The 22069-nt window shown below is 40.3% G+C and overlaps 1 long non-coding RNA gene across 1 annotated transcript; it reads right to left on the bottom strand.

Annotated features, from left to right (window-relative positions):
* Positions 1 to 14259: 14259 nt before the first annotated feature.
* LOC114143987 (uncharacterized) lies at positions 14260 to 18933 on the bottom strand. The gene is made up of 2 exons (XR_003595370.1): positions 18011 to 18933; positions 14260 to 14819 (listed from the first exon to the last, which is right to left on the bottom strand). It is a non-coding gene; the product is annotated as an uncharacterized LOC114143987 (long non-coding RNA).
* Between the last annotated feature and the right edge of the window lie 3136 nt (positions 18934 to 22069).

The following is a 22069-nucleotide window of genomic DNA, read 5'->3' as shown; positions in this document are numbered from 1 at the left end:
ACTTCAACATCACTTCAACTGAACCGAGAGCTAGGTTTTTTTTTTTTCTTCCATTTTTTTCTCCGAACAGTTTTTGCAGACAGTAGGCAGACAGGAAAGAGGGCGAGGAGAGGGGGGAGGTCATGTGGCAAAGGTCGCCGGGACCGGTAGTCGAACCCGCAATATCCGCGTCGAGGACTAGGGCCTCCAAACGTGAGGCGTGCTAACCCCCTGCGCCACCGCAGCACGCCCCGAGAGCTAGGTTTTAAGGCAGACTGGAGTTAGATTTTTTTTGTTTCACATCAGAATTTGATTGCACATTGACACCTTCCCAATCAAACCAAGCTTTCCAATAAAACAAACTGGAGTTCCATAAAAGTGGACTAAACAGGTGTGGTGTGAATACACGCTAAATGAAAGACATGCGCACAAAATTGTTCTTTTTCAAGCCATTTGTCTCAAACACTCTTCAATTTGCAAAATAATGCAAACTAAAAGTAAAAAGTCATCAAAAATGCTGTTGTAGACCAATTCTATTAAAAAATTAAAATTAATTCATAGGTTTTGATCATTATGTAAACTAGGGGATGATGTCTTTTGATGATTTTGAGCGACGTTTTTTGGTAGCAGCATTTCTTGCAGGGTCTGTCGCGGGACGTTTCATACAGACCATTCAACAGTTAGTGCACAGCGTGTGGATATACTATAGCAAATATTGATATTTTAAATGTACATCAGATTTTTAGAAAGTCTCAATTTGAAAACTAGCAAATTTCTACAGTTTAACATTAAACTTGAACTAAAAAAGGGTTTCTGCTCAAAAACTAGCTGGGGAGAAAATAACCGGAGCAACTTTTTATTTAACATTATGGCAGGTTTTTTTTTTGCATATCGTGTGCTCAGGACAGATAATAGGACTTTTAAAGGAGCATTCCCAAACCTCTCCAGCCCCTATATGTTTAAGTAGAATAACAGAACTCGTCTTATTATCCCATCTTGCGTAACTCACAAATGTATACCTTTCTGTAAAAATGCATTCACAAAAACAGAACAAAAAAAAATCTTTATTGTTTTCCTGACTCAGGTAGAAGAACACAGTGAGAATCCCCTTGTGCCGCTGATGCAATGCTGCCTTTTTTTTTTGTGCGAACCCCTCTCGCCGGCCTGCGCCAGACAATTAACGAGAGTGTTTTGTTTTCTGGAGGCTCGGTTCTCGTGAAAGTCAGCGTGATGAAGCTCTTGTTTTTTATCTTGACCTTGTAGGAGCCTCCATCACCCTTCCAAATTAATATTCAAAAGCCCTTAATTAAAAACCCGCCACCCCATCCTTCTCTGGAGCAGGATAAACAAATCCGGGGCTGTGTTTGTTCCCTTTTGGCCCATCCCATGCTCTGTTTTAATGATTTCACTTCAACCTCAGAAAAGGGGTTGGTTAAAAAAAGATGCAATGTGGCACAATGCAGCAGAATGTGACATAAAAAGATGAAGACAAGACATAGCTCCGGGTGAGTGAGGAGAGAATAGGAGTTTGAGGGGGGTTGGGGGCGGGCTTGGCAGGGTGGTGTACAGTATCTCAGAGTTGTAGTTAATTACAAAAAGCATTAATGTTTTATTAACCCCTTTATCAGTAATTAATCACGGGTCTTTGATGTAAAGTTCAGCTTACAAAAGCACAAGAAGGGGAGAAAAAAAAAAATCTCTCCTCCGTATTAGCCCATTAAGCTGGCTGGTACGGACCAGTCTCGCTAACTGCAGAGTGCAGGACAGCCTCCGCAGGCATTAAAGCATTTGTTTTGACAGCGCTGTTTGTTTTCTACTCCCAGAAGCCATTGCAGTGCACCTCGAACTCCCACTAGTCTCTCACCAAAAGAGCCAGTTTGCATTTCAAATATGATGGAGCAATTGCATATTGTACACAAAAATTCTACCTTTCCAAAATAATGCCTGCCTGCATTTCTTAGCTGTGTGTTTTACCTGACTGGAGGACAAAATGAGATTTTTCCCCCCTTTTACAACGGTAAAGTCCCTGTTTTTCCTCTTCTTCTTCGTTCTATGATGTTTTTTTGTCTTTAGAATATCATTGTATAATAGATACCTGGTGTTACCGGGACCGTTGTTGCAGCTGTTTAACAGGAACGGTTATTTTGCAGTAACACATATTTCCAAACTAGCTGCTCAGGAGACTCAAGAACACACATATGAATCTGTCGTTCAAGCAAATAAAGGTAGGATATAAAACAAAAACCCAGAACAAAAGTTGTTTATGCATGTCCGTATCATAAACACAAACCTTACTGCTCTTCGTATGATGCAGTTTTTGTTTGCTCAAAGACGACGCCAAAAAACCCCAACTTTCTCAAATGCACTTTCTCATTTTAAGCTTTTATTTGTGATTGCTTAGACTGAGTCATTTCACAGCATTTCTTTTTATATTTGACCTTTTTTTTAACAAAGGTTGATCTTCTTGGGGCAAATACTGTTGATGTCAAGAAAATTGTTTTTTAAACTTAAATGGAAACTATGCAATCTTTATACAGCTAAACCAAGAACCGTGTGTGCATTATAAAACACTAAGATCTTTACTTTTTGCAGATGATGTGGTTCTGTTATGATCGCCAAGTCCTGCTCTGGTCACAGCAGCTGGGATGAAAGTTAGCTTCATCACCATGTCTGTGGCTCTGATCATTTGTATTTTAATTAAACTTTTACCTTTTTTTTTTTTTTTAAAACCACAATTTGAGTATACAGTCCAACTTCTACCGTCTTTAGCTTTTGCTTAGCATCTTTCAGCTCCATTTTGTCACTTGTTGTAACCTCAGGGTGAGTCAAGTGCAGATCTGGGATTTGTGGTTTATGGAGACAGAGGTGTGTGACAATTTATTATACAGTTTGCTGTGCTTGTTACAGTCTAATGAACGCCGGCACCTTTCTTTCTTTCATCACTCAACAGAGTAAGCTGCCAAGTCGTCTGTTTAGACTACAAGAAGTAGATTAACAGCACTTTATGTTCATTCTCATTACATTGGCTTATAAAACGGAGTCCGAGCCCGGTCAAACCCTTACCTTGCCCCAACCTTACCTGAATTTCGGGTCGGGTTCAGGTCCAGGTTGGGTCATAAATCGAAACTCTACACCATATGTTGTGCGTCCAGTAGGATATTTTATGATGCAAAGACCATGTCCTGGTATCCTGGTCTTGTTGATTGATGGTGTGTTTGAGCTCCATATACAGTTTTGTATTTTTTATTATTTTTTTCCATTATCATGGGGCAAGAGGCGAGGTACACCATGGAAAAGTCTACTTTTTAAGGCTGTTCATAAAAGCTAACCTTGAGTGCCAACAAATGTGCATTGTACTGCATTTTTTGGTTACCATTTAATAACTTCAGTGTGGGCTAAATATACACTTAAGGATTTGAAGAATGTTGGGAAAAAACATGTTTTTTCCATAGCTTGAAGTAAACAAAGGCAGTTAAAACAGCAGGACAGAAACCTCGCTGCCAGCTAGCCTTTGGCGCGCGCTGTCACACTCGTATAATCGCTCAACACTGTTCAGTCCACTTGGGTAAAACACACAAGTAAACATATCAGGTAGATTTCAAGTACTGTACAGACCAAAAGTTTGGACACACCTTTTAATTCAATGAGTTCCCTTTATTTTCATGACTGTTGACATTGTAGATTCACACTGAAGGCATCAAAACTATGAATAACACATGTGGAAATATGCACTAAACAAAAAAGTGTAAAACAACTGAAAATACCCCTAATATTCTAGTTTTTTTCAAACTTTTGGTCTGTACTGTATGATTTAGACAGAATACTATCACATCAGTGCCTGTCTTTAATAAGAGGCTGGATGTATAAATGAATCCCAAGCTAAAACGGTTTCAAGATAGAAAACATTAAGGAGAACTAACTGAACTGACACATTGAGTCTGTGGACATGTGGACTATTCCTTTAAGAAATTCACTGATTTTAAGCAAAGCATCATTCAAAACCCTTAAACTAAGTTAAATAAATGAAACTTACTTTCATGTCCAGTGTTTGGTATCGGAAAGCTTAATGTAGATGACAGGCCTTGAAAATATCCTTTCACACAACTGTACATATTTTCATAATTAGATTTCTGAATGTCATTGGTAGTACAAAATTTTATTTAGGGGCATTTCTGATGTTTATTTCGAAAACCGAAAAACACTTTTCCTTCAATCTTCGCCATCATGCTCCACTTTTTGTTCGTCTGCTATATATCTCAACAAAATACATTGAAGTGTTGGGTTTTAGTGTGATACGCAACATAAAATACATAAAGCAAAGATGCTCAGCCCTGTTAAATTCCCATCAATTGAATGTAAATATTTTCTATAAAAAAAAATAAATGTAATCCTGTTGCATCTTCCTTCTACTTTATTATACACTACTCTGCGTTTTTCTGTCACATAAATCCCACTACAATACATTGACACTTGTGGTATATAACATTACAAAGTGTAAAAAAAAAGGAGGTATGAACACAAGCGACAGGCCACTGTCTCTATCCACCTATGACCCCGGCCTCTCTGCCTCTCAGGGGGCCGTCTGGGGTGATCTTGGGGTCAGGGGGTGAAAGAGAGGCCAGCTGGACTATGAGAGGGTGATGATGAGGTCAGCAGACCGAAGAAACTCTGCTGTCTATTTGCGTCCCTGTGTGGTGTGTTTGCGTGTTTCTGTGTGTCCAGTGGGGGGCCGAGGGGAGGCATGCAGGGGGTTGCTGGACTGATATTCGGGGTGAGAGTCAGGTCAGGTTGCCTGTGTACACCGAGGCTGGGGTGTGCTGCACGGGTCACCCACTGGTCACCGAGGAGCTTCCTCCCTCTTCTGGTGCCTTCCCAGTGCCTAATTATTACCCCTTTGTCCCACTCGAACAAACACTCCCAGTTAGCAGCAGATGGATTGGCAGCCAAGATTGTTAGAAGAAAGTGAACTAAATGCTCCTCTCTTGTTTTTTTTCCCTCCCACCTCCACCACCACCTCCTCCACCACCTTCCCCAATCCTGAAAACACAGGCATAAACACACATGACTCCCCCCTTTCTCCCCCAATCCAGGCACATTCCCTTCTCTGCAAAAGTACAACAAGACACTAGAGGCCATGTTACCATTGTTGATGCTTTTGTTGTTATTGCTTCTGCCTGCCTTGATTAAATTAGGAAATCCTTTAAGTCGGCAGAAAAGAGGGGAGCGCTGTTTTATTATTAAAGAGGAAAGAGACACCCCGGCAAACGTTGCGCCGGTTAATGAGAAGTACAGCACAGTGCTTCAGGACTTGAAGATTTCAATAACATGGCACAGCAGAACACACCCCCCTACATCCCTAACCCCCCCAAACCTCAACACTACCCCACCCTTCCACCCCTCTGTTGGGGGGGAAATACAACCCCTCACCCCCTTTCCCCCCCAACTCTCTGTCTAGTTGCTCTTTCCTTGTTTTCCTTGTTGGCAAAGCAGGCTATAGGTGCTGTCTGAGAGACATATGTAGTTCAACAGTTTGTATTTCTTTCCTCTTGTTGCCTGTAAGCTCCCCTTCTGTTCCTCCTTCCCCCCCATCCTTCCCGGGTTTTTTTTTACACATACAATTTGCCTGTTTTTCTTTTGATTTCACCTTGATATTTTCATTGCATGGGAAGACATGGATTGATGAATTCTGTTTATTTCAATAAAAAACCCTCTGTGGTGTTTTTTTCCAAATTTGTGCAACAATAACAAACTACTTACAATGTGAAATAATAATAATAATAAAAAAAATGACAAAGTGTGATTTTTGTTGAGGGCTTTATTATTGGTTGGTCTCAACAATTCCATTTGGTAATATTTTTGTATTTATTTTTTTGTTTTTAGTCTGTAACTGGGCACTAAAATCCAACATACCACACTAATAACTAGAACATTTTCCTACTGTTACTATTTATCCTTTGGGTAGAAATGGCAAAAAAAGTGCAAGCTCTTGCATTCCAGTTTCACCCGATATCCTAAATCAAGTTGTAATCCTCTGAAAGCTGCACTCTGTTCTCCACAAAGGCACTTTTACTAATATCCACGACATCTAAAGGTGGAGCAAAACGAAAAGTGTTCTCTTATCAAGCTCCCTAAATTCTCAAAATAAGCAAAACGGTATGAATTACAGATTCGAGAAACCATTTCACGCGGAGCCGTTTAGCCCTTCTTTCGAGTACATCCACTGCCCTTTCCACGTCTACTATCAGCTTACATGAAGGAGATTTCTGTTTCGGTTTAGCAGTTGCTAAACGACAGATTGCAACGCTGCCAAGAAGGAATCCAAACAGAAATGCCAGTTCCAGAAGAATGAGGATCTCGTCTTTTATTTTCTTTATTTCTGTCACACAGATTGTCGCGTAGGTGGATGCCACTGGCAAGGCAAGGTCACAGTCGCCGTGCGGATTTAGCGTGTGCGTGCGCTGATTTTTTTTTTTTTTTTTCCGTCTTCTTTTTTTCGAGAATGTGTTTCAACTTCTGCTGTACGGAGTGGGAAGCAGGCGCATTTCATTGTGCATGAATTTGCCAGAGTGTGAGCGGCTGCATCTGTTGTTTAGAGGGTCGTGTCAGATTGTGGCTCCATCAGACATACTGCAACTGCACAGCCTCCTACACGAATGCTGTTTTCCCGTACAGCCAACACCGCGTGTGTGTGAGGAACGCACCGCATTATGTTTACGTACACACACTGGTAGTCTTTGACCAGGGAAACGATAAACAGACAGCAGTCTTAAAAACATGCTCTTGATCGCTTAATGTGTCTAATCTCCTGAATGCGGTAAAGGAAACTAAGAATATATCATTATAGCTGTCTGTCAAAGGTGCTTCTACCTTTGTTTGTAGCGTCTTAAATATCGTGTCTGTGTTTCAAAGCTAAAATCAGAACTTTATCACTTCAGAAGAATTCTGCTTTCTCGTACTTGTGCTAATTTCAGTGATGTATCACACATTGTCAGGGTCGGAAGAGACAGAGTGACTGCAAATAATATTTCTCCATAAAGTTCATGCTGGTTCCAAGTGAAAGGTGTCAGAACTACTTTCTCTTGTCGCTTATGGAGCTCCGTACATGCAGATGTATCATGGTGACACTGATGACGTCTTGTCACATTCAAAAGAACCAACAAAGGACACATAAGACATCAGAACTGGGAGGTAAGACAACAACAGTCCAGTTAGTGGGTTTTTTTTTATGTCACACTGCATGTTTGTTACTCAACTGGGAAGCACTACGGTGAGAAGAAGGTAAGGCAGCAGAGGCTATATGTTGCTTTGCACAACGTTACCTTGGGAAACCTTGGGTCCTGATGCATGACATGGAACACTTATCTAGGTGTTGTGGACTGTACACAACCTTTCGTGGAGAGGCATTCACTGACTGCTTACTCTTGATTTGAGAAGGATTTGTGGTGTTGACTTGGTCAGCAAATTCCCAAGAGCTCAATCCAGGCCAGGATCTGTGGGACATGCTGGACAAATCCAATCCAAGCAGGCCCCACTTCACAACATAAAATACTTTTTCTGAACATCCTGGTGCCAGATTTGACAGCATACCTGTCAAAGCTCCATATACACACTCATTGGAGTAATGACCAACTCCAACTCATTGGAGTTGGTCATTACTCCAACAAGTCAGGTCTTGTTTGGAGTCATAGACACTGTTGTAGATGGTGGTGATATAATATTGCACTGATCAGGCATAATATTTTTATGTGTAATTAGTGTGTTTGCCACATCTTTACCACTATTGAGGAAATTTACACCAGGACAACTAAAATACTGGAGTAGTCAAACTACATAATTTTAGTCTATTCTATGTTTTCTGCAGCCTGTATAAAAAAAACCCAGCCCTTTGTTCAGACTCTGTGCGCTTTGCTTTGTACAGAGAGTCTTAACTCTTGGGTTTTGAGAAATGATTGCTTGCTGGAGGCGTGGTCTCTTGTTGAAGTTTTAAATGGTTGGATGTGATTTTACTCAATGAGTACGTTTGGCTCGATGAAGCTTTCCGTAATGTCTAAAACAGTCTTCTTGCGCCTACTTTAACCGCTCAGTATTTGGAAGCATGGCGAACATGGACTGAATGGCTTTCTTCACTTCCTCCACTGCCAGGAGGAAGGAAAGAAAATATACGGAAAATATATACTTGTTTACATTTTTTTGCACAATTTAAGTGACTGACACAGCTTCCTTAATTAGCCTCTAACAATTAAGCTAACAGTAGAAAGCACTAGTAGGTAGTTCGATAAAGAAATACGAACTAATTATGGTCAATATACATTCTCGTCTTATTCTTAGCATATAGTGAGTTTCATGTGCAAAAGGGAGCAACCCAAGTCATACAATGTTTAATTGTCCCTGGAGAGAAGGATGAGAAGAGAAAGATGCGACTAAAGCAGCTAAAGCAGTCAATACTACAGAGGCAAAAATGCCCCCCCTGTTACTTTTTCTCTTTTACTCATTCCACAGCTAGGTTATCAGTGAGATACAGTGTCAAAGGTCAGACAGGACTCCTCTCTGTGAACCCCCGACCCTGTCGTGACCCCTGGACAATCAGATTCATCAGGCTGATTTTCCTGCTGAGTTCACACAGGTCATCTTCTCTTCAAAGACGCGCTGAGCTCCCGGCAGCCACTCAGGTCACTGTTCCTAAAAGAGCCACCAAGCGTCCGGCCGCACAGAAAGGATACGCACCGCATAAAAACGAACAAAATCCAGAAAAAAAGAGAGACGAAAAACAAAATGGACAGTGACACAAATATTCTGTGGATCTCTGGTGTTTCAGGTTGACAAATCTGCAGAGATCACCCCTTGACCTTTTGGCCGAAGCGGCCCTTATGGGTAATGATGATACTGATGGCTTGACAGCCATCTTACCCGGTGGCCATCTGGAGCAGCTGACATGGTGGCTGATTGAGAAGGAGACTTGCCACTGGCCATGAATTGATTTTTTTTTTCATTTTTTTTTTCTCTATGATCCCACCCCTCCACTCAGGCTCAGGAGCTCTAAGGAACGTGAACTCTGACCTTTGATAGTTGAACTGGAGGTCACTGTCAATGCCTTTTTTCAACGTCTTTATCACATCCGAACAACAAAATATTACCTCAGAGCATAATGTCATAAGCAGACGTCTGCTTGGCTAGTTACTGTAATGTTTTGTTATTTTTTCTGGATTAGATATTTTTTAGCTTTATTTTTTTAAAATAAAATTAATTGCTACTATAAGTGTGGGCTCGTGTTTTTGTTTTCATGTGAAAGACGCATTACTGCCACATAATTCAATGTATTTTTTCTTGTGCAGTAGACCAATAAAAAGTAGCGCTTAATGAGAGAAGCGAAAGTAACTTAATCAAGTTGTTAATAAAAAGAAGTTAAAGATTTTAATTCAAAATAAAATACCATTTATTTGTAGCTCTTGCTGTCATTTTATGACGTTTGTAACGTTTGAAGGGGAACCTAAGCCCCATCTTACAATCTTCTGCTTCCTCAAACAAGTTTTCTTCCAGGACTTCCCTGCATTTAGCTCCATACTTTCCTGTCCCAATTAAAGCAAAGCATGTCCACAGCATAATGCTAACTAACACCACCAACATTTTCTCAGTTACTGGTTGGAGTGGATCAGAGTGGATGATGTGCAGTGCAAGTCGTATATCTCCATATTGGCGAGAAAATTAAATCTACTTCTCCACATGTTTTCTTTATCACTTTTTCTCTCTCTCTATGGTGGTGATTCTTCATCTCCTTTATAGAACCTAGATTCATGGAGTGCAGAACCATCCTGCCACTGCTATGTTTTACTGAGGTGTTCAGGGTGCAGTGTGAGTTTTTCCCCACATGTTTCATGTCGCAAGAAGATGAGAAAAACCTACATTTTGACATCACTGAACTGGAGGACCTTGCTCCTCACATTTGCTGGCTCACCTGATGATGATCAAGGCTCAAATTCTCCAAGCTGAATGATTCTCTGATTGGCGGGTTTCACTTTTGATAAGAACAAATATGGCTGTCTAATATCCAATCTGACGAAATGACTCCCTTTTGAGACTGGGAAGTGATCTGATGATCAGGGTTTTTTTGGGACTTCTTATGGCCTTTTTCAATAATTGCTTTCCTGATTTTCCCCTTCATCTGTAAAGTAAAGGAGCTAATGGTTGTCAAGTCAAAGGATTCTCCCACCAGAATCCCAGTAGGCTGGTTTTCTGACTAACGGTCTTCTTGCTCATGTTTTCCCATAACTTTAGGTGAACAGCCACGTCTTGCTAAGGTTTGTGCCTTTCTCTTTTTATTTCTTGTATGGTTGGATCATGAAGGCCTGACTACCTTTGCAAGGCTCTATAAGAACAGATTACCTTCCCTCAGTCTCTCGTGGCTCAGTGTCATCCCCGGTAGTGGTTTCTCCTTTTAGGAAACCTCTACTTCATAAGTAATACGCTGCTGATCTTCTGCCGATTGCACAGGCTGAGAGTGTGGAGGAGCAAAGCAGGTTGTAATCATTACTAGCTCTGTTGCAAGACCCACTTTCCTCTCTCCTCTTCCCCCCTCCTCCAATTGTTGCGACACCTCTAAAACCCAGAACCGTCCACGCCCCTTAAACAGACACCTACACATACCACAGCGGCTGTATAGTGATCCCCGTAATCCGACAGGCTCCGGCAGTGACTGATAGCTATTGTTGCGTTGGCAAGCTTTTGTCATCTGACAAAGAGATGTGGTTGTGGCCCTCATCCCTCCGCATCATCCTCTTCCTCAGCCTCTCTCTCTCTTTCTTGCTCTCTCACGGGGATATGCAGAGGCCTTCTGCACCCCTATCATGATGAATGATGGAGTCTCGAGGATTGGCGGGAAGGAAGAGGGCGGTGCTCTCAAAGACCGTCTTCATCCCAGGAAACTCGTAAAAAGCTTAATGGCATAAAAAAATATTCCGAAACGCCGTTTGTTCGCTGTCAAAATCGAACAAACGAACTTGATTAAAACGCTGAATGAGACGTCGACTTTACGGCACAGGCGTTAACCAGCAACTGACATGTTTTCGCCGCTCAGACGATTTTATTTCAATTTTTTTGTTTTTTGCTCATTTTGCTTGTTTATTATCATGATAATGAAGTCACAGTGTCGATGTCATCAGGAGAAATCTAGCATTTTGGCCTGGTTCCACTGCTAATATATGCAAGAGTTGCTTCCCCCCCCCTTCCTTAACATCTCTGCCAGGGAGAAGCTACTAACCAAAATGGCTTCTAATTGAGCGAACTAGAAACAATAAAAAACACAAAGACCTGACAGGAAATATATGAGATTCGGTGAACATTTTGTGGAGTTTTAAATGTAGCTTTGAAATTTGCTCCTTAATATGTTCCTGTGATCACCAAACCACTGCGAACGATAAAAAAAAGGGGGCTTTGTTTTTCTTTTCTTTTCCGTCGTGACAGCAAGGATTTCAATGTAATGAGTGGGAGTGACGGAGCACTACTGACAAGCTTAAAGCACTATAAATGTTAGGACAATACGAACTGGCAGACTGAATGCGTGTGATTTCGCTCTTTTGAAAGGGAAAGACACATTTTCTTTCCGCTTTCCTCCCTTTCTTTATTCTTTTTTTTTTTTTTTCTCCACTCCTGTTTTTTTGTACTCGTGCCATTTGTCTCAATGGCCCCTCAGTGCACCGTGGGGAATAGCAGCAGCACTTGCGCCATGTGTGAGACAAAGAGAAAGGTCTGTTTCAACACCATCAATCCCGCAATCCCACACAGTGACGAGCGAGAGATAGTCACCATCTGTGGACGTGTTTCTCGTCACTTTGCCGAAAAGTAAAAACTGCACCAAGCAAAAGTTAAAAGTGTGAACGCCTCAGTGTGGCGTTTTGTCTAGGTGTTTTAGAGATACCTCCCACTATATTCCGCCTTGCCTTTAGTTTTAAATAGCACGGCATTTGCGGCGCACGTCCACACGCGACATGGTGTTAAGCCTTTTTGCATGTTAAAAACACCGTTTTTCTTTTTTCTTCTTTCCTCTCTCTGCACTTCCGTGTCACTCTGCCTCTGCTGTCTGCTTTTCCCTCATTCCCTCTTTTCCTTCATTCCCTGTCCCTGGCTGCAGCACAGCAGCCATTAGCTTTACAAATCCAGCCTTTGATCTCTGATTTGGGCGGGTGCCTAGGAAAGGAGGGGCACTCCGCGTGTGTGTGTGTGTGTGTGTGTGTGCGCACGCGCGCGCGCGTGGGGGTGAACGTGCGTGTGTGCATCGAGCTGTCTATGTAGGCCATTTGAGGGCTAGCTGGCACTGCAGAGGAGGAGGGTTCATGACCGGTCCACTTCTGCCGAGGTATTACAGAGGGAGTCGATTTCCAGGGAAGAGGCCATGATGATGATGCCTGTTCATTTGCATTTGTACTGAGCGAATAAGCAGCCTAATGGTTTAAATATAACTCACTCATGGCTCACTCCTCACACCGGTTTCTCGTGCTCAGACCACAGTTTGTCCAACATCCTACCCTGCAAAATGCTTTCCCTTCACTTACCTTACCCTTCACAGACTCTTGTTCGGTCTCTTAGCGCCTCATCTGTGAGGGAACATCTTCGTTCCGCAGTTACGTGTCCATGCGCTACATTACCAGGCTCAAATCACTTCTTAGGTCTTTGATAATTGTGAAGGAACTTAAATTTGTCATAGACAGCTGTTATTACGCATGCCAAATGTGTCTGTCGCGGATCATTACCATGTCCTTTGAATACTGACTTAGGTTTTATTGGTTTGTTCTCAGTGAGATATCATAGTCTTTTCAAAGGAATAAAACAACTTTACTGTAATCTTCATAAATCTATGATTTGGAGTGTAATCTGCTAAAAACAAAATTAATGTTTTGGCAGTTTTAGGTTGATTTAAGGACTATATCAACATTTGAGGTTTTTAATGGTAGTGGACGGATTGGTCCAAAATATGGATAATATCGATACCAAGTCAGTATCATTATCGGATTACTAGCTTACTAGTGTGATAAGATCAATACTTAAGATTCCCTCGTCAACTTTTTAAAATTTTTGTATTGTAGCTGTTCTACCTCAAAAATATATTTTTTGAACGTTACTTTCTTTTTAATTGTTACAGTTTAAGTTAATATATTAAAGTATTTTGTGGACACCTATAAACTTTCTACAAATTCTGTTTTCTAATGGAAAAAACTGAAAAAATACCCAAATGTCAGACATTTTATGATATTGCAAACCTAAATAAAAAGTATGGGTATTGGTGATACTGACCCTTTTTTTTTTTACTTTGTATTAGATCAATACCAAAATATACAATATCGCAGACATCTATACTCTAAAACAAATGATCACATCTACAAAAGATAGCTCAGTTGGTTGAGTTCTTGAGTTTCAGACTTAAGCTGTACTCAAGCAAATGGCAGATTGGCTGAATGCACTTTTCTAGTCATCCTGACAACACTGTAGCCACATTAGCAATCTCACTCTCTAAAGTCCATTCATTCATGCATCGATACACAGATCAGCACCTTGCCCAGGAGCTTACCGACATGCAGCAGGAGAAAGTTGAAATCAGACCAACAACTTTGGATTCGCTGTACTCACTGACCAATAGTCTCAAAAATAAAGACTTCAGACGTGACTTGGACTCGTGATTGGAGTTTCGAGGCTTACATTAAATTTTTGCCTCATGTAATCAGGAGACGATGCAAGCTGGTATATAAGCTGCAGACTGCAGCTCTGACAGGTGAGACATTACATGCCATGTTATCCTCTGAATGGATGCACTTGATTTACCAGCCGGCGATGTTCACAAACTGAGTGCTGTTGATGCTTAATAACAATCTGTTCATGTTTGCTGTAGTTTTATCATTTTAACTGTGCAGATGTTAAACTGAAATAAATTTGGGTTGCATCGGAAAAAACTGAACTTATTCGTTCGCTGTTAAGATACCTGCATCACATCCCACTTGATGCTCAAGTGGGATGTGATGCACTTGAGCATCACAAATAGTACTTCCTATTTTGTTTGATTAGAAATTTGATTAGATTTATTTTCCACCCTATCAATTTTCAGTAATTAAAAGCAGCTCATCAGAGGTTTTTGAATACCAAATTAAACACAGAGTTGATTTAACAATTCTGTTTTCCTATTACACCCTAATCCTATTTATTTTTAACATTTACAAAAAATATTAAGCTTAAGTATCCAATTCTAATAACTTTGTGTCTCCATACTGTCAAATTTCAGTAGAACAACTTGATCTGTAAGTTTGCACATGTTTTAATAATTATCAATTATTAAAACAGAGTACATATGCTAACATTAGCCTAGCATGTTAGCTAGCATCATCAGGGGCGAAACAAATGCTTGTTTCTTGACCACTGCAGGCTTATGTTTCTATATCCTCTAGTCCTAATAAAAAAATATGAAAATATGAGTCATCGAAACATGGTTAGGCAGAAATATTGAATCCATGTTGAAGCTTGACATGTAAGTTATCCAAAAAGAGGTCGGTGACTTAAACGTTGAAAACACGTTAGATTGTGTTTTTAAAAATATTTGACTCGTTTATGACTGTGTGAACAACAGTCTATTGTCCGTGGAAGAACAGCGTCCATGAGGTTAAGGCTTATACTTTCTGAACCAGGGCAGGAAACTGTGAGTTGGGTTAATTTAAGCTTGACTCTGGTTTGGTTGACTCTGGTTTGGGTCTCCTTGGTTCCTTGGGATGCCTGCCTCACGCTCTGGTGCATAACGAAGCCGCTTCTTGACAGACTCGCTGTAGTCCTGGTCAGTCAGCTTTGGTCAAACTGCTGAGCAGCAACTGAAAAACACAAAAATAAGAACGAGGAACATGGAGTGTTTATCTGATTAAATTTTCCATCCTCTTTAGTTGAACACCAAGATGGCTGCCACAGAAGACACACCCACATGGTAACAAACATTTCAGCAGTACGTTGACGCTCAGAATGTTCACATTTGCACACTCTGTAGATAAAATGGAAAGGTTATGGAATAACATGACAAGAATTAATCATTGCTTCTGTAGCATGATAGTGTTCTGTGGAAACCAGTTAGGACAAAATATCTCTTACTATCAAGAGATGAAGATAGCAGCTGAGTTTGTGCATTATTTGTTTTACTTTAGATGTGTCAAATTCTCCACAATAGCACACATAAAAAGGGTAAATTTCTACCAAAAAAATTCGGAGAAATTTTCTAGAAAAAACAGGGACATTGCTAATTTTGAAAAGTTTAAAATTTGTTAGAGAAAACTAAAATTTTGAGATTGATCTCAGAATTTTTATAGAAATAAAGAAAATTTCTGAGTTTGAGAAGTTGAAAATTTGTTGGAGATAACCAACAAATTGAGACTAATCTCAGAAATTTTCAAGAAAAAAACTTGGACATTTTTGAGTTTCAAAGGTTGAAAACTGGACTTTTCTAACTCAAAGTTCCATGTTTTTTCTAGAAGATTTCAGTTTTTTTGGTGGAAATTTAGTCCTTTTGTTTCTATCTACAATCACCCTAATACGTTGTCTTACTCATGAGGTTGTATAAGTTAAGACACACATCTTCATCCATCCAATAACGTACAAAATTTCATCAGATTTCCGTGCTTGAACACCATCGGCCACTGGCGGCCTGCATTTTGGAATAACAGCACCTGTCCTCCCCATCCTCTCCTCTCTCCTCTCGTACATCCATCTGTTCATCATCCTGGCCTTTTCTCCTGCTCTCCACTTCTCCAGAGAAGTAATGAATGGCTTCCCTCAATGCAGCGAATTCACCTGTTTCTGCTTCATCCTTCCTCCGCCGCATTAAGTGGGGATTTATGGAGGCGGCTTCCCATTGAACAAAACCATTTGTCTTCCAGTTTGGTTTAACAGCACTCTTTATTCCCTGCAGATTTAAGGATAGCAGGCCAGGGGTAGGTTGGTGGGGAGGGTCAGTGCCATTAAGGCCTGAGGCCCTCCCAATTTCTCTCACGTTTACAAGGCGAAGGCAAACAGCCCTGAGCAGTCTGCTCCTAAAGAGATCTCTGTGAATAGACGCCTGATGGATCAGCCATAGTGCTAACCTATGCAAGAACACCATCCCATTTCTACCTGTTTAGCTTTGCATTTTAAAAGCAACTTGGAGTGCTTTGCAAACATATGCATTCCCTTTCAACTTTTCCCCGTATTCAATTTTATTTGGATTTTATGAGAAGTGTGGTGTGCATGTGTTTGGCCCCGTGAGGAAACAGCCATTATTGCTACTTTTCATTGCCATTACAGCTCCAGGTCTTTTGAGGCATGTCTCTGCAAGCTTTGCACATCCAAGCACTGAAATGTTTGCCTATTCTTCTTTGTGTCCTAGTTCAAGTTCAGCCAGAATAAACTTGAGCCTGTTCCAGTTCAGTTGGACAGCAGGGTCTAGGTAAGTTTGGGCTCTTTCATATTTTTTAACGATGGGTTGAATGGGGAGATTCTCAAAGTTTGCCATAACTTTTCCCTAAACTTCATTTCTGACCTTTGTGAGGTTCCTCTCGGTCCTGATGCTGCTGTTTTGCTCGTATCCTAACGCCATCTTGGGTGTACAGTAGACACAAACGTCTAGGCAAGTGTAGATGAATATCTTGGAAGACAAACATTTATGCGTTTCAGCATTTCACCCACACAGAAACTCAATTTAATATTACTACAAATGATTATTTATAAAAACTCCAACTAAAGTGGATATTTTAGAAAACTCTATTTGCATTTGCATGTGCACATGAGAAAACAGAGGTTTAGGGCCCTGTGCATTACAGGCCTGCAGCAAATGATGCGCCAGCATATCCACATACTTGTTTTGACATAATTCCCAATCAACATTGTCTTGTGTTTTATTAATGTTGTATTCTAATAAGATATTTAAAAGTAGTTATGCCTATTGTATAACTGTCTACACATATGAACCTCCCAGCACCGTGTTTAATTCCTAACAGGAAGTTGTGGTTGTTTTGAAGCATTCTGATTGGCCGATATAGGTTTGGGGTTTGGCATGTTTAAAACAACGCCCAGGGTCATATTTGTGCGAGTTCATGTGTGTGAAAACATTTGAAAGCTTTCTCATGTGTACAATTTTGATTTTTTTAAAACAAAATGGCAGAGATATTAGTTTTTATTAAGACTCGGCTGAGTGTGTACAAGGCCTAACACGCCTGTGAGGCCTTTTATTGGTAAATTAGTAGTAGAGTAATTAGATGTACTGATTTTTTTTTTAGTTGTATCAAAGTAAATAATCTGAATGCAAAAACAGGGTAAAAAGTTTTGAAAGCTACTTACCTTTCCTCCTACTTCACAATTATGACCTTCGTGTTCTGTTATCACAGAAAAAACTCCAATAAGATAAAGGTAAACAGACATAGTAAATACTTTAGCAAGGCATTGTAGAGTTTGAAAAGCACTTAGAAACACACAAAGTAAGGCACAGGTCAACCAGAAAAAGTTGCTACAAAGACATTTGTTGCTAATAGTCCTTAATAGAAATTAAAGCAGTAAAAACGGTGGTGTTTTGTAATTACTTGGTGGCAGTGGATCTGGGCGACTTTTATATGTTTTTTATTTTATTTTTTTTAAAATGCCAGCGACTGTGTCATATAGCTGCATTAGCGTCTCATTACTTTGGAGATAAGGGAGAAGATTCCTTAATGCCTCTTGACAGGCCGTGATGTAATTACACAGTGTTTGTTGCGAGTCTACATGATAATTTGTGTTTCCAAGGGATCTGTCGTGCGCTCGGGACGCCGGGTACATAAATGATTCAACCCCTCATAAATGTCCTGATTGAAAGCAAAGCTTGTTGCCCGGACTCCAACTCGAGCATCTCGTCATCGCCGTAACTTGTGGCCTTAAAAACACAAAAATAAACACACACAACAACAAAAACAACAAGACGAAGAAGAAGAAGAGAAACACACACACATCACAGCACACTGACTTGGCACCGTGAGGCAGAATTATGCATGAAGCTGTAAGAAAAGCTTACCTTTCACTTCTTGCTCTCTAACCGCGTGCGCGTACAGAGGGGCGATCGAGACGGGGGCGAGCGTGATATGAGAGAGAGAGGGAGAGTTTAGCGTGTCTGTGAGTTTGTGCGGCGGATCCCCAGAGGCTGCAATTGTTGTTGAATTTACCCATTCCCACCCTCTGAGCCCGACCTAACAAGGCTGCGCTACATCTGCATGGGGGCCGTGGAGTTTATGTACACGGTGGAGGCTGTTTGAGAACGGCGTGTGAGCGAGTTTGGGGGCGTTGATTTTTTCCCTTTATTTTTTTTCTTTTTCTCTTTTTTTGTACTTTGTTTTGGACTATCTGTTTTGAAATCTGTGCGGTGGGCAGGCGATATTAAAGGCAGAGCGAGGTGTTCCTGCGTAGCCGCCGGGCGCGCTGCGCCGCTCCAGCGTTCAGACTGTGACCCCGGCCTTCGGGTGTGTGTGTGTGTGTGTGTGTGTTTTCATTCTCTTTGTACACACTCCCAAAGATGTTTTTGCTCTTCTCCACTTTTCTCCTCTCTTTTCCTCCCTCCCTTCCCTTCTTGTGTTTCTTACAGAACAGGGCCCCAGATACTAAAAATCGCCCCTGGTTTATTTGGCCTGTCTCCGTCTCTCTCTCTCTCTCTCTTTTTTTTCCGTCTCCGTTTTATGCAGTGTATATCTCCTGATTTTCTTTCCTCTCATCTCCTTTTCTTTTTCTCTTGTATTTATCTTCAGCAAGTGCTCTCACTTTTGCGATCAATACAATTTATTTTTACTTTTTTTTTCTTGCTTGAAGGTCCCGGGGCCGATGTGAGAGGCGCCGGGGGATTTTTGAAGTTAAAATGCTAAACATGTTAAACAGCAAAGATGTTTTGAACATTTGGGAATCATCGGAGGGATGTTAAATGTCTGATATTTTTTATTTTTTACTTTCCTGGCCTCCAGCTGCTTACTGTACATGCATCCGACGTTATAGCTTTTTAAAAGCTCCCTTTGATCTTCCTGTAGTGTTTTATATAATATTTTTTACATCCTGCATTTAAATCCATTAGTGAATCACTAAATCAGGGATCTAGCAGCTGCATTTAGAAAAGTGAACGTGTGATATGCATATTTTCCTATTTAGAAATTTACTTTGAAATCAGCTTGCTTCATTTAAAAGCAACACAGAACCACTTCACACTTGATGGGGAGATTTTTTTCCCCCCCTTGATTTCTGCAGAGACTAACTTACTTTTTGAAATTAAAAGTTTAGCGCATCAAAAAAGAAAAAAGATCCCAACAACTGTCCGTGGTGGGTTTTCACAGATCAGAGTTTGTATATTTATGATCTGAGGGAGTTTATTAGAGCCTCAGATTAAACGTGTCATCCTGAAGCCAGGCAGTGTTTTGCATAAGTATTCACTCCCGTTCAAATTTCTCACATTTTGGTCAAGTTAGAACCACGTCGGTGTCTTTTAGTTAGAATTTAAACATGTAAGTTTTTAAAAAATTATTATTTAGAAAGAAAAATCTTCAAAGTGTCATGCGCGTATGCCAAGTTCTTGAGTTTCTGCAAGTCTTTCTGGGTATGTCTCTATCAGCTTTGAAAACTTGAGCCCATTTTTCTTTCCAAAAACTCTCAATTTCAGTCAGACTGGTTGAAGAGACATTAAAACTGTTGCTTTGTTGGATTTAGTGTGGACTGTCCAGACTTTGACTAGACCACTCTAACACATGAATATGCTTTAATGTAAACCATTTATTTACCTCGGACCTTTACCCCACAATTATACAGTATATATATATATATATATATATATATATATATATATATATATACTGTATATAATTTTTATTTGTCAAAGAGGCCTTTAATCCTTGTCCTTTATCTTCACATTTATTGCGTCGATCTGTCACCAAAACATCCAACAGAACACATTAGGACCTTCTGGTTGTGATGTCTCACACTATTCAAAAGGTCAGAGGTTAGGATTACTTCTGACCTGTGAAGGACCTTTCAAATTTAAATCGCCTAACTTTGTAAAATGTTTGACTCATAAGACTTAACTATGAACATTTAAGCCAGCAGTGACACAGAAAACCATGGCACAACATATCTTTATCTAAGGCTCATTGGGTAGAGAGTTAAGAAGAGACCATCACCCATCTGGTGGCGTTTCAGTGTTCACTGATTCACATATTCATGGATTTTCCTGTGGAATGTAACTCCAAATTATTTGTGGAAAACTTGCCTATTCTACATAATATTTTCCATAGGGGAAATCTTAAATATTAGGAAACTGGAATACGGAGGTGCAGTGCTGCTCGACACAATATGGGCTGGCGTTCGCAAAGGCACCATTTATTTTCCTTTGGGGCTGATTGGCTGTACCCCCAAGGAAGCAAGGGACACTGTTTGTATTATCTTCTGCCGCAGTGCTGACACTGTTTTCACTGTCCGCATGAATGCATATTAAGGTATATTTGGTGTTTGAAATATTAAACCATGATCCCCCTAACCTCGGGCATTCAACTGTTTTGGCAAAATGAATTTTGGGCATTTTTAAAGTACAGAATGATTCTATTTTTTTTTTTTTCAACAAATTTTAAGACATGAATCTCCACCATCTTGAATTTTATTCAAGAAAACCTAAAAGGAAAAAAGTACTGCACAGCCGGAAAACTGTAAGAATTTCTTTTTGTTATCATCTGTGATCATCCGCTTTCCACACCACACACACCCTCCTGCTAATTCTTGATTTTTCAGCACCTGTTTGTTGCACTGCTATGGTCAGATGGACAGGTGGAAGGCTGCTTCATCCCTGATGACTGTCATCATCATTGTCTGTCTGTCCAACCGGTGTTGACGAGCCAGAAAGGCAGCGAGCCAGGAAGCCAGAAAGCAGAACTGGAAGCAAATGCAAATTGCCCCAGCGCCCCGTGCTGGAGAGCAACTGCTAAACTGAAAACATGCAAACCTAAAATATGTAAAACAATATGGGGGAAATAGACGGGATTTCAACAAATGGGTGCAATAGCCTCATCAGTTACAAACCAATTATAATTTAATGGATTTACTTATTAAAATGAGTGATGCGCTAAGCACAGATCCGTTTTGTGACTAATTTGGGATCTCAGGAATGAGAACAGCAGTGAAAATATTTCGTCTGGGTTCTTTTCCTGGAGAGCAAATGCAGCCAGTAGATTAAACAAAATGGAGGCAGCAAGAAGTTGTGCACTGTAGTTTAAAATGTGTGTAGACAACATGGCATAGTTCAAGTCAAGTTGATGCAGATAGACTATTTACTGACAGTCTTTTGAGATGGAAAACTTTAGGTACAACACAAGGTATTTTATTAATCTTGTCTTCTGCTCTCTTTCAGATTTTATAGTAATTAAATAGATAGATAAATATCCATCAACCTTTATTCAAAATCAGACACGGGTGCAACCAAATCTCCATTTTTTGTTTTACTTATAAAACTAATAAGAACCAAACAGAGCAAACATTTTCAAATCCTGTTATTGTTGTTAATAATAGACCAGAAAAGTGTTTTTTAGATCTCATTTTTGTGGCTCTCCAGCACTTCCCACGTGACGATTTTGGCCGACGGGACAAAAGGTTTGGACGTCTCTGGTGTACTTCAATTGAAATGCTCACGAAGGACGCATTAATAAAGATGTTCAAATTTATATCTTCAAACTATAATCTGGTCTGATCAGCGATCATTTCAACAATGACTGAAGCAAAGCAGAGCAGCACAAAAAGTGAAGCTTTTAATAATCAATACTCCGTAATTGGCCAAATACACAAAGAGCTCTTTTCATGTTGTTTTAACATATCATAAACCTCGGTACTTGAATTTGATGGCTGTTCTTTAGTGGCTGTTTTTTTTTTTTTTTTTAAGATACAGAACAGCATTCCAAATATGTTTGCAGCCCCCTTGCTGTGACGGCTGCAACTCCTGTTTAAGGTGGGGCCGGAGGCAATGCCAGGCCACGCTTGAGGAAAGCAGTCACTTTAAAACCGGCTTTACTGATATTTCTGAAGACAAAGGCAAAATTATTACAGACATGAAACTTTAAAG

This window comes from Xiphophorus couchianus, chromosome 5 (assembly GCF_001444195.1).
Source record: "Xiphophorus couchianus chromosome 5, X_couchianus-1.0, whole genome shotgun sequence".
Classification (NCBI taxonomy): domain Eukaryota; kingdom Metazoa; phylum Chordata; class Actinopteri; order Cyprinodontiformes; family Poeciliidae; genus Xiphophorus; species Xiphophorus couchianus.
The sequence above is the reverse complement of the archived record's forward strand: the minus strand, read 5'-3'. Positions and strand labels throughout refer to the sequence as shown.